This window comes from Chiloscyllium plagiosum, unplaced genomic scaffold (assembly GCF_037043375.1).
Source record: "Chiloscyllium plagiosum isolate Xiang-an unplaced genomic scaffold, Cpla_swu_hap1 HiC_scaffold_21, whole genome shotgun sequence".
NCBI lineage: Eukaryota > Metazoa > Chordata > Chondrichthyes > Orectolobiformes > Hemiscylliidae > Chiloscyllium > Chiloscyllium plagiosum.
Genome location: NW_028270159.1, coordinates 24,567,841 through 24,580,019, shown reverse-complemented (window position 1 = coordinate 24,580,019; position 12,179 = coordinate 24,567,841). Strand labels below are relative to the sequence as shown.

The window sequence follows — 12,179 nt, the reverse complement described above, 5'->3', positions numbered from 1 at the left end:
CTGGTATTACTGGTACAGAATCTGAAAATTCAATTCCTTAATTTTTCCTAAGGATCTAAGTCTTTTATTGACTACTTGACAGAGTCTACTTTTGTGTTGGCATGTTTTGCCAGCGCATGCCTTGCTATTCAGTCTTTTCAAAAATGGTTTTACATTGGCTGTTGCCTAGCTATAAAGGGACAGCACATTTTTATTTGAATTCAGTTTAGTTTTTAGTTTCTCACCTTACGCCAATCTGTCTGAGCGTGTACATGTACTTGTTTCGATTGGTTGCAAACCTCATCCAGTAAACTCTAAGGTAAATAATTCCATAATAAAAACTAATTAATTAACGCAATTGTTAACACCAGTCTTGAGAATGGAAACTCTCATATGAAGTTAATGTAATCCAGTTGTAGGTTTTGGCCAGGAGATGTGATCCTCCTTCATAGGATGTACTGTTGAAGAAGCCACCTCCACTCCCAAAGTTCAATCAGGAAGTACAAATCACTGAAACAATTTAATGCTGTTGGCCTCCATGTGCAATTTATTTTTTATCAAAAGCTTTGCATGTAACTGGATTTTTAATAATGAATAATTCATATTAGCTTATCTGTACATGAAGTCCTAGTTTTGTTTCTGTAATGTCAGGTACTTTACTGTTTTCAAACAGTGTGTAAGAATTTCAACATGCAATGTTTGGTAAGTCACCACCTACTTAAATTGCATTAATGTTCCAACTATTTATTTCACTTTTTAAAATCTTAATTAGGAGTGAAAGATTGAGTGCAATCTATTTCTGGATCAGTGTTTGTAAGGACATTCAAATGTGATTTACTACTCCATGACATCATGGTTGATGAATGCCTGGAGAACCCTTGCTCCCTGGAGGCACTAGATTCAAGCAGGTGTTGGGAAAGGGGAGATCTGTGCTACAGAGATCCGAGACCTTTATGCACAGTTTTCTTAAGCACTCTTACCTTGTTGCTGACCATGATGTCTAGGTCAGGAAGTGTGGTGCTATATTTCATAAATCCATAAATAATTTGTGTGATTGTATTAACAGTTTTAGCTTGAACAAATATATGTTTATATAAACCAAAAACGTGATTAAGACTGCTTTATAAAATCAAGGTCTTACTGTTCTGAGTGCTTCTTCCAACCTCCTGCACTGCTTGTCATGACAAACTTGGAAATTGGGTGTATATTTAAATTATTGCTTTCCCTCTTACAACTAGTACCCTGTTGCAGGTTTATTACTCCCTTTTTCACTCCTGTGCCTTACTAAGTTAACCTATAGGAGGCTTTCCCATGGCCCTTGTTTTTGGATTCCAAGTTTTGCAATGATCCACAATGAACTTCTTTTGAGATTAAGTCAAAAATGTGTTCATTCAAACATTGAAAGCAAGGGGAAATTTCTTCACTACTCCTCACACATGCATATAATCAGGGAATTGAAGAAGACAAGGTAGGAGATCACAGAATTCTTCATGCACAGGAAACCAATTAACCCAGCATGTCTGCACCAATTCTCCAATGAATATTATGACCTAGTGTCATTTGCCTGCTTTTTCCTGTACCCTTGCCAATTGTTTTGATTCAAATAATCATGAAATTGCATCTTGAATGGCTCAAAGACAAAACTGCAGATGCTGGAAATCTTAAAACAAATAATTGAAGAAACTCAGGTCTGGCAGCACTTGTGAGGATGAAACAGAGTTAGCCTTTCAGGTCTAGTGACCCTTCTTCAGAACTGATTGTAGCTTGGAAAAGGTTGGTATATATCTTGAAAGTTAGTGAGACGTGGGTGGAAGGGAAGGAATAAACAGTCGGTGGGGAGGGAGCCCAGGGAGAGTGAGTCTAGTAGTTGACAAAGAAATTGATAATGGCGAGCCTAGGACAATCAACGGAACAAAGAACAGGCCCTTCAGCCCACCAAGATTATGCGGTCATATGATGCCTTTCTGAGCAAGGTCTTTTGCCTCCATTCTGTCTGTATCCCCTTTATTCCTTGCCTACTTGTATATCTGCCAAGATACCTCTGAAATGTTGCTAATGTATTTACGTCTCACGGCCCATTTAAATTTGCCCCATTTTACCTTAAACTGATGTCCCCTAGTATTTGACTTTTTTATCCTGGGAAAAAGACTCAGACTATTCATTCTATTCATGTCTTCCATAATTTTGTAAATTTCGCTCAGAGTTCCTCTCAGCCCTCTCCTTCAAATGAAAACAAGTCATGTTGTCCCATCTCTCCTCGTAGCTAAAATCTCCATTGCCTGTCCCGAGTTGCCTTGAATTGATTTGGTATTGAGAATCAACCACATTACTATGGGTCTGAATTCACATGGAGAAAGTGAGGACTGCAGATGCTGGAGATCAGAGCTGAAAAGTGTGTTGCTGGAAAAGCGCAGCAGGTCAGGCAGTATCAAAGTAGCAGGAGAAGCGAAAGAAGAAGGGCTTATGCCAACTTTTCCAGCAACACATTTTTCAGCTCTGAATTCACATGGGCCAGGATGGCAGATTTTCTTCCTTGAAGGATATTGCAACAACCAACAATGGTTTCATAGTCAGTAGTAGATTCTAAATTCCAGATTGTTTTTATTGAATTCACATTCCACCATCTGTTATGGCTGTGTTTGAACCCAGGTTCCATTAGCTGAAGTTCTGGATTAATATTGGTCATTCTGCTACTACATGTGTATCATTAGTGCAAATTCTCTGTAAAGTGAATGGCGAATTGGCAACTGTTTCTAAAGAGCAATGGTTTAAAACTTGCATTGGCTGTAACGTGATTACATTGCAGACACTTAAGCACTGTTTCCAAAGTGCAAATTTTCTGTAATGCAGGGCTGCAGAAGAATGCAACCATCACGTTTTAGAAGAACTACCTGTAGTTTCACGCTAATACTACAAGGCCATCGCCCAGGACTCTTGCTTTTGTTTCAGATTTCTAGCATTTGTGGTTCTTTGTGTTTGTTTTTGATGTTTATATTGGGTCACAGAGATCAGCCTCCTTGCAAATCAAAAATCATATTCAAAAGATTTGAAAACTTGTCATTAATATACTCCAAAAGGAATCGGCCCAATCTGTACAACCCTTCCGAAGGCTCACAAACAAGTACAATTAGCATAAATGAATGCCACTAGTGATGGCTAGTGTTATGCTAATTAACTTCTGGTCATTGTTTATGCCAATTGCACTCATCTGCACATCTTCAGGCTGTGCCAATCCAGCTGATTCCTTTTGGCACAAATACATTTTTGTACATAACACCAGTTTTTAAGCTTTTGAATATAAAGTTAATTCATGAAGAAACTGATCTCTGCACTCTAAGATGACCAGTAAATGAAAACAAAAGCTAGGAACTCCAGATGCTGGAAATATGAAACAAAAATAGTGCTGGAGAAACCCAATAGACCCATAGAGAGAAAACAGGGTTAATGTTTTGAGTCAAGTGATCATTTGTCAGAACTGAAGATAGCCGAGGAAGGGAAGATGCTGATGACAGATTGAGGTTAGAGAATAGAATACATGGAGATGATCTCTCTGGACACAGCACATACAATCAGCTGTATGTTGAAAGACAAAGGAGAAAAATCACAATTTCTAAGGGCTGTTATGTGGTGCTACTGGCAATTGCCTGGCTACTGTGCTAGATTCTCTGAATTGCTAGATCTGCATGGTTCACAAAATAATAATACCACCACAGTGCTACTTTATCTCCGTTCTACTTCTGTATAGAAAAATTAAGTCTTCAGATTTTTGTGTGGGGCGGGGGGTGGTTTTGGAACCAGGAGGGTGCTTGGAAATCAAAGAAAAATCTCAAGAAATGGACAAAAAAAGGCTGTGTTTGTGATGTTGCAAGAGAGAGATTCAGTGTAATGTGTTTTAAACATGTGAAGGAGAATAACAAGTCTGTGTGAGAGATAAATAGACTGGATACGTGTCTTTAAATTGGGGAAGGAGTGTGTATGCGTGCATGTCTGTTTGTAAACATGCAAGTTTATATATGTGGAAGTGTTGATGGAAAGGTTTGGGTGTGGCACCAGCAACCCTGAACAACTGGAACACAGGAAGATAAAATTTAATGTTCCTGAGAAAATCAACAGTGAATTTTGGAGTTGAAAGGTGTTGATGGGTGGAAAGAGGTTGGACAGGGTGGAATAAACAAGTCAACATATCAGCTTTATAACTGAACAATGAGGAAATGTCAAGCAAAAGGGTGCAAATTTAGAAATAAAATTGCCAGTGTGGAAAATGGAAATTCCTTGGACAAATGTAAAAGGCAAAACTAAAGAGTTCTGATTATATAGAGAATGCAAGTTGCTGAGCTTTAGTCTACAAGTACTAGATGCATATGTTGGCAACAAGAGAATTTGTTGAAGTGACATTCGACAGGAAGCTCAGTCATTTTTGCAGACAGCACTTCTTTAGAATGCCTCAATTGATTCTGCTTCCACGTTACATCCAAAGAGTACATTCTAGAGCAAAACCATCTGTGTGAAGAAAATAGAACATGACAGTGCAATGCAGGCCCTTCGGTCCTTGATGTTGCGCCGACCTGTGGAACCAGTCTGAAGCCTATCTATCCTATGGTATTCCATTTTCGTCCATACATTTATCCAATAACCATTTGAATCCCTTAACGTTGTTAAGTCTACTACTGTTGTAGGTAGTGCATTCCACGCCCCTACTACTGAGTAAAGAAACTACCTCTGGCATCTGTCCTACGTCTATCATCTCTCCAATTCAAAGCTATGTCCCCTCGTGCTAGCCATCACAGTCTGAGGAAGGAAGGCTCTCTGTGTTCACCCTGTGTAACCCACTGATTATCTTCTATGTCTCGATTAAGTCACCTCTCCACCTTCTGTAATGAAAACAGCCTCCAGTCCCTCACCCTTTGCTCATAAGACATTCCCTCAATACCAGGCAATAGCCGGGTAAATCTCCACTGAACCCTTTCCAAAACTTCCACGTCCTTTGTATAATGTGGTGACTGGAATACTCCCAGTGCTGCCACACCAGAGTGTTGTACAGCTACAGCATGACCTCCTGGCTCTGAAACACTATCCGTCTGCCAATAAAAGCTACACAACTTATGCCGCCTTAACAACCCTGCCAAACTGGGTGGCAACTTTCAGGGGTATACGTACATGGACACCTGAGATCTCTCTGCTTATCTACACGACCAAGAATCTGACCATTAGCCCAGTACTCTGCATTCCTGTTGCTCCTTCCAAAGTGAATCACTTCACACTTTTCTGCATTAAACTCCAATTGCCACCTCTCAGCCCAACTCTGCAGCTTATTTATGTCCCTCTGTAACCTGCAACATCCCTTAGCACAATCCACAATTCCACTGACCTCAGTGTCGTCTGCAAATTTACTAACCCATCTTCTGCACCCTCATATAGGTCATTTATAAAAATGACAAACAGCAGTGGCCCCAAAACAGATCCTTGTGGAACACTGCAAGTAACTGAACTCTCGAGTGAACATTTCCCAACAACCACTATCCTCTCTTTTTGTCTTTCAACTAGCCAATTTCTGATCCAAATCATGAAATCATCCTCAATGTCATGCCTCCATATTTTTGTTTTGCCTGCCATGGGGACCTTCTCAAACCCCTTACTGAAATCCATATACGCCACATCAACTGCTTTACCTTCATTCACTTGTTTGGTTACCATCTCAAAGAACTCAATAAGTTTTGTGAGAGACAATCTACCCTTCACAAAACCGTGTTGTCTATCCCTAATTAACTTATTCCTTTCTAAATGATTATGAATCCTATCTCTTAATCTTTTCCAACACTTTATCCACAATTAAAGTAATGCTTACTAGCCTATAATTACCAGGGTTGTCTCTACTCAACTTCTTGAACAACAGGACATTTGCTATCCTCAGTCTTCTGGCACTATTCCTGTTGACAATGACAACATAAAGATTAAAGCCAAAAGCTTTGCAATCTCCTCCCTGGCTTCCCAGAGAATCTTAGAATAAATCCCATCCGGTCCAGGGGACCTATCTATTTTCACATTTTGCAGAATGGCTAACACCTCCTTATGAACCTCAATTCCATCTTATCTAGTAGCCTGTATCTCTGTCTGCTCCTCAACAACTTTGCCTTTTTCCGGTGTGAATACTGACAAAAAATATTCTTTTTAACACTTCTCATATCTCCTCTGACTCCATGCACAACTTCCTACTACTATCCTTGATTGTCCTTAATCTTTCTCTTATTCTGTTATTCCTGTTATTCCTGTTATACCTATAGAAAGCTTTCGAGTTTCCTTGATCCTATCTGCCAGTGACTTCTCATGTCCCCTCCTGGCTCTTCTTGGCTCTCTCTTTAGGTTTTTCCTGGCTAACTTGTAACTCTGAAGCGCCCTAGTTGAGCCTTCTCGCCTCATCCTAACATAAGCCACCTTCCTTTTGACAAGAGCTTCAACTACTTTAGTAAATCACGGTTCACTCGTTGGACCATTTCCCCACTGCCTGCCAGATACATACTTAACAAGAACCTGCAGTAGCTGTTCCTTGACTAAGCTTTATACAAGGCTCATAATAAAGCCATGAATAATTTATTTCCGCATCCAATGCATTCTAAATCTTGCTTAATCGTATCATCATTGCCTTTCCCCCACCAATAACTCTTGCCATGCATTATATACCTATCCCTTTCCATCACTAAACATAACCGAACTGTGGCCACTATCACCAAAGTGCTCACCTGCCTCCAAATCTAGCACCTGGCCAGGTTCAGTACCCAGTATTAAATCTAATGTGGCCGCTTCCTTGTTGGCTTGTCTACATAGCGTGTCAAGAAACCCTCCTGCACACATTGGACAAAAACTGACCCATCTAAAGTACTTGAACTATAGTATCTCCAGCCAATATTTGGAAAGTTAAAGTCCCCCATAACAACTACCCTTTACTCACTCTACTGTCCAAAATTATCTTTACTATCCTACCCTCTGCATCCCTGGAACTGTTCGGTGGCCTATAGAAAACAGGGTGACTTCTCCTTCCCTGTTTCTACCTCAGCCTATGCTAGTTCAGTACATGAGTCCTCAAATGTTCTTTTGCTGCTGTAATACTGTTCTTGACTAACAATGCCGCACCTTCCCCTCTATTACCATCTCCTGTTCTTAGTGAAGCATCTAAATCCCGGAACCTGCAACAGCCATTCCTATCCCTGCTCTGTCCATGTGTCTGAAATGGCCACAACATCGAAGTCCCAGATACAAACCCATGCTGCAAGTTCACCCACCTTATTCCAGATGCTCCTGGCGTTGAAGTGAACACACTTCAAACCATCTTCTTACTTGCCGGTTAACTCTTGGGACATTAAAACCTCATTTCTGACCTCACTACTTTCTACCTCCTGGACACTGGAACTACAATTTGGGTGCCATCCCCTGCTGAATTAGTTTCAACCCATCATTTCTTATGTTTACAAATCACTTTAAATCTGTGCTCTCATTGTTGGTCATTTTTGTTCGAGGGAACAGTTTCATACAATCACAGTAGTGTGAAAGCAGGCCACTTGGTTCATTGAGTCCATGTCGACTCTGTGAAGACCATCCTATCCAGACCCACCCCCCTACCTTATCCCTGTAACCCTGGATTTCTCATGACTAATCCATGTAACCTCCTTATCCCTGGACACTCTGGGCAATTTTTCATGGCCAATCCACCTAACCCCCACATCATTAGACTGTCACGCAGACACAGGGAAAATTTGAGAATGTGACACAGATCGTCCACTGTCTTAATCAAACCCAGGTCCCTGGCACTGAGGCAGCAGTAATTTGGTGATTATTACATTTCAGACTCTGCTTGCTAACTTAGTACCTACCTAACTTAGATTTAAGTTAAAAATCTCACAACACCAGGTTATAGTCCAACAGGTTTAATTGGAAGCACAGTAGCTTTCCGAGCGACGCTCCTTCATCAGGTGATTGTGGAGGGCTCGATCGTAACACAGAATTCTGTGTTACGATCGAGCCCTCCACAATCACCTGATGAAGGAGCGTCGCTCCGAAAGCTAGTGTGCTTCCAATTAAACCTGTTGGACTATAACCTGGTGTTGTGTGATTTTTAACTTTGTACACCCCAGTCCAACACCGGCATCTCCGAATCATAACTTAGATTAGGTGACCATGTGTCCCCTTTTGCCCAGCTGGTTAGTCTGCATTACTTCAAATGAAGTCTGAGAGATTATAAATTAGAAGTTTTGGTAAATCCAGAGATATTAAAAACCATTTCAACTCCACTGAGATCACTGTTCAATTATTAGTTTCCTTAGTGACTTGAGCCCAGTCATTTTCCTCCTTGCAGGCCAAGTGTAGGTTTCTTTCCAGCCAGCAGGTTCTAGACCAAGATGGAGGATCCAAGACAGGCTGCTAAGTTAAGATACTTTCCCTCTGCCAATCAAACCGAATTCCAGAATTGTATATTTAAGCAATTCAACAAGCCCTTGTTTTAGTCATGTGACAAAGACCGGCATTTCAGATGCTGAAGGCCTATTTTGGAAGATTATTAAACTCAGTGTTACTTTACTTATCAGTTTCCAGTATGAGGTCATGTAACTAAAGCCATAGTGTAAAGTAAGCATAATGGGTTTTGATGTTTTTCTTTGTCCTGAGTTTGGAGGCAGTTGTGTTGTCTCCAGCCCTTGGGGTGTCACCTTTAGCTTCTGGAAATACAATCCGATGATCAGACTTGGACTTTTGTGAACCCAGTAACACCCTTTCTTCCTCTGTCCTCCATCCCTCCATCTCTGTTCATTTTTAAATGAAGTGGAATTTAAGGCTCTAAATACAGAATAGAATACAGTTTTCTTTGGGATTTCTGTTCATTCCTTCTGGCCGTGACAGCTGCCTTCATTCGAAGTGAATTCAAACCTGATCAAGGTCAGACATAGTTGTATAAATTATTAAAGTTCACAAAAATGCATTCCATTCACAGTTGTTATACTTGTAATGTAATCATACAAATAGGAATATTGCTGTGAAAAGTCACATTTTATTGAAACTTCTCATTTGTGCTCATCAGGACAAGTTGCAAAAAATAAAACAAATTGTCTCGATGAGCGCATGACAAAAACCTTTGACAAAAGGTCTGTTTATAAACATACTGTCAAACAACTGCTTGAAATAAGAAACTAAAAAGAATCCATTTATCGGGAATTGACATAGATACTTTCCTGGAGGAGAAAGTGAGGTCTGCAGATGCTGGAGATCAGAGCTGGAAATGTGTTGCTGGAAAAGCGCAGCAGGTCAGGCAGCATCCAGGGAACAGGAGAATCGACGTTTCGGGCATAAGCCCTTCTTCAGGAATTCCTGAAGAAGGGCTTATGCCCGAAACGTCGATTCTCCTGTTCCCTGGATGCTGCCTGACCTGCTGCGCTTTTCCAGCAACACATTTCCAGCATAGATACTTTCCTGCCTGTTTTCACAAAATACAACTAAATTTCACCCCATTGTGAGCAATTGGCTTAGCCTTGTATAATAATCTAATCCCTATGTTCACAGTTCTGTCTCTATTTCAAATATAATGTGAATCAAAAATACGCTGACCAGTTATATCCCTTAACCTCTTCTGGGTTTACTTTAAATCCTGAGGCTTATAGTGCAAGTCACATTTTTTTCTGTTGTGCAGTTGAACTGAATTTAGATTTTCTCATCTGTGTTGCTGTTTGACACTATCTGAAGGTACAACGTAGTTTTCATTTGTATGCTGATGATACCCAACTCTAATTCACAACTGCCTTCCTGGACTCCTCCAATTTTGTTAAAATACCAAACTGCTAATCTGACATCCTGGCATAAGCAGAAATATCATCTAATTATTCACAACCTTGGTGTCATATTCGAATACCATCATGCTTATGCCATCACTAAATGTCATCTGCACTATCAACAAACACCCTTTCTTCCACAGCACCCCTCCTCTACTGCGTAAATGTTGCCCCTTCCACACTTCACGTCAGCTCTGAAGAGTCATTTAGACTCTATGTTAGCTTGCTGTCTATGGATGCTGCCTTACCTGCTGAGATTTCCAGTATTTTTTAAATGTCATACTTGCATATCTGCAATTTTACTTACCTCTTTTTCTACTGCTGAAACTCTCATTCGTGACTTTGATACCTCCGAGCTACACATATATATTTCCCTTAAAATTGGGGTAGTCCAAAACACACTCCATATCCGAACTTGAAGCACGTTCCATTCTATCGCTCTTATACTTGTCAAGCACTGTGCTGGTTTCATCCCTTCAACATTTTTTGTTGCAAAACCCTGTGTAGCTTCACCCCTCATTCTCTTTATATTCTTGCAGTCCACAAATCCCTGAGATCATTGCGCAACACTCTGTTCTGGCCTCTTGTTCATCATTGATTTTTAATTGCCTTCCCATCGGTGAATGTGCCTTTGGTTGCCCAAGCTTCAAGCTGAGGAGTGCATGTCTCTGCCCGCCTATCTTGCTTTCCTCTTTGAGGGCATATTAACATTCACTTCTTTACTTTTTGTTATCTGACCTATTATTTCTGTAACTAAGTGTGAAACTCTGCTTTATAATGCTTTTGGGAAACACCCAGGGAAATTTTATTGTATTAAAGGCCTTTAAAACAACTTATTTTTATATACCAGGAAAACACATGACCGATAAAACTATTTGCTGGATATTATACAGGTAATTTAGCACATGATTTCTTTCTCCAGAATTACATAAAGCCCAAGAAACTGTGTGCTTGTGATAATGTGTTTTCAGTTAGACACTTATTTATTCCTTCTGTTGGATTGGGTCACCAATTTTGAGGTGCGATCTTCCCCCTCAGGACTATTGCCTAAAGTAGACATTAGAACCGTGCATATTCTCCCAGGTGAATCAGGTCTCGGTTCTTTGATATACTTGTCCAGATTTAAGGGATAAAAGTGCTTAAAGCTGATCATAGTAGGCAGAAAATGTCATCCGGTGCGACCCTTGTAATAACCAACTTTTTAAAAAGGTAAAGCTAAAGTTTTTAACAGATATTTCTCTTTACAGACATATAGAAAATAATTAAACACATGACACACCACAGCATCTTTTGAAGCTTAAACTCATTTGAAGTTAACAATCAAAACTAACTACTTTTAAAAGAACTCCAAATGCTGGGAATTTGAATGAAAACAGAAAATGGTAGGCAATCAGCATTTTAACATAAACCAGAGAAATGTTTGGAACTGAAAAAATAATAAACGTTTAGTAGAAAATGAGAGGAAAAAAAAACTGATCAAAGCAATTGAAAGGAAATTCTTAGTTATAAAATACTATCTCAATGAGCCAGTTTTAAAAAAATCTAAGCATCAAATGCATGAGAGGTGTGTTTGAGGAAGCTGTGGCAAGACCACAATTTCTTGCTCTGCAGGTGTTGTTTAAAATGAAACCTATCAAGTTGGAAAAACATAATAGGTAGAAGCCTGACAAGAAAAAAGGTCAGCATCGAGTTGCCAATGCTCAATTCGGTAGGTTACTGTACAATTATTTGACTGAAAGTGTTTATTTTGCAAGGAAAACATTAGCATATTTTGATTCCTGTCGATTTGCACGTTCATCTCTTCAACACTCAATTAAACATGCAATAATTTTTATAAATTTATTTTTGAGTTCTTTAGCTTCAAAATGCTATGAACAAAGAATAAATCACGAATAAGGTAAAGCACAGATGAAATAATCAATTCTTGTCAGAATTATGGCATACTGGATTATTTTCATGGTATATTGGCCATGAATATTATCCATCCTAATGTTATACATTTAGCATACTTCATGCCAAGTTCAAATTTCAGATCAGATAGGTGGGCCATGTAGTCAAGGTGGGTTAACAGCAGAGAATGCATTTGTAACTGTCAGTACAAATTCACAATTTATTTACAATGGTAAAAGTAAACATATCATCTCAAAATACTTCAAAGTAAAAAGAACCCTCAAGGATGAATCCTAACATCTCATAGAATTAAAGTTTAGTTCCTTTTTGCTAACTTTTTGGTTTAGAATCCTATTCTTTTGGAAGTAACTACGAATCAGCATTGATTTTGGGCGGCACGGTGGCTCAGTGGTTAGCACAACACTGGTTTGATTCCAGCCTCTGGCGACTCTCTTGTGTGAAGTTTTCACATTCTCCTTGTGTCTGTGTGGGTTTCCTCCC

General features: G+C 39.6%; 1 protein-coding gene across 14 annotated transcripts in view; it reads left to right on the top strand.

Annotated features, from left to right (window-relative positions):
- The window catches only part of gapvd1 (GTPase activating protein and VPS9 domains 1), a 145,201-nt gene that overhangs the window by 46,089 nt on the left and 86,933 nt on the right, over positions 1–12,179 (top strand). The gene's annotated exons all lie outside the window — the stretch shown is intronic.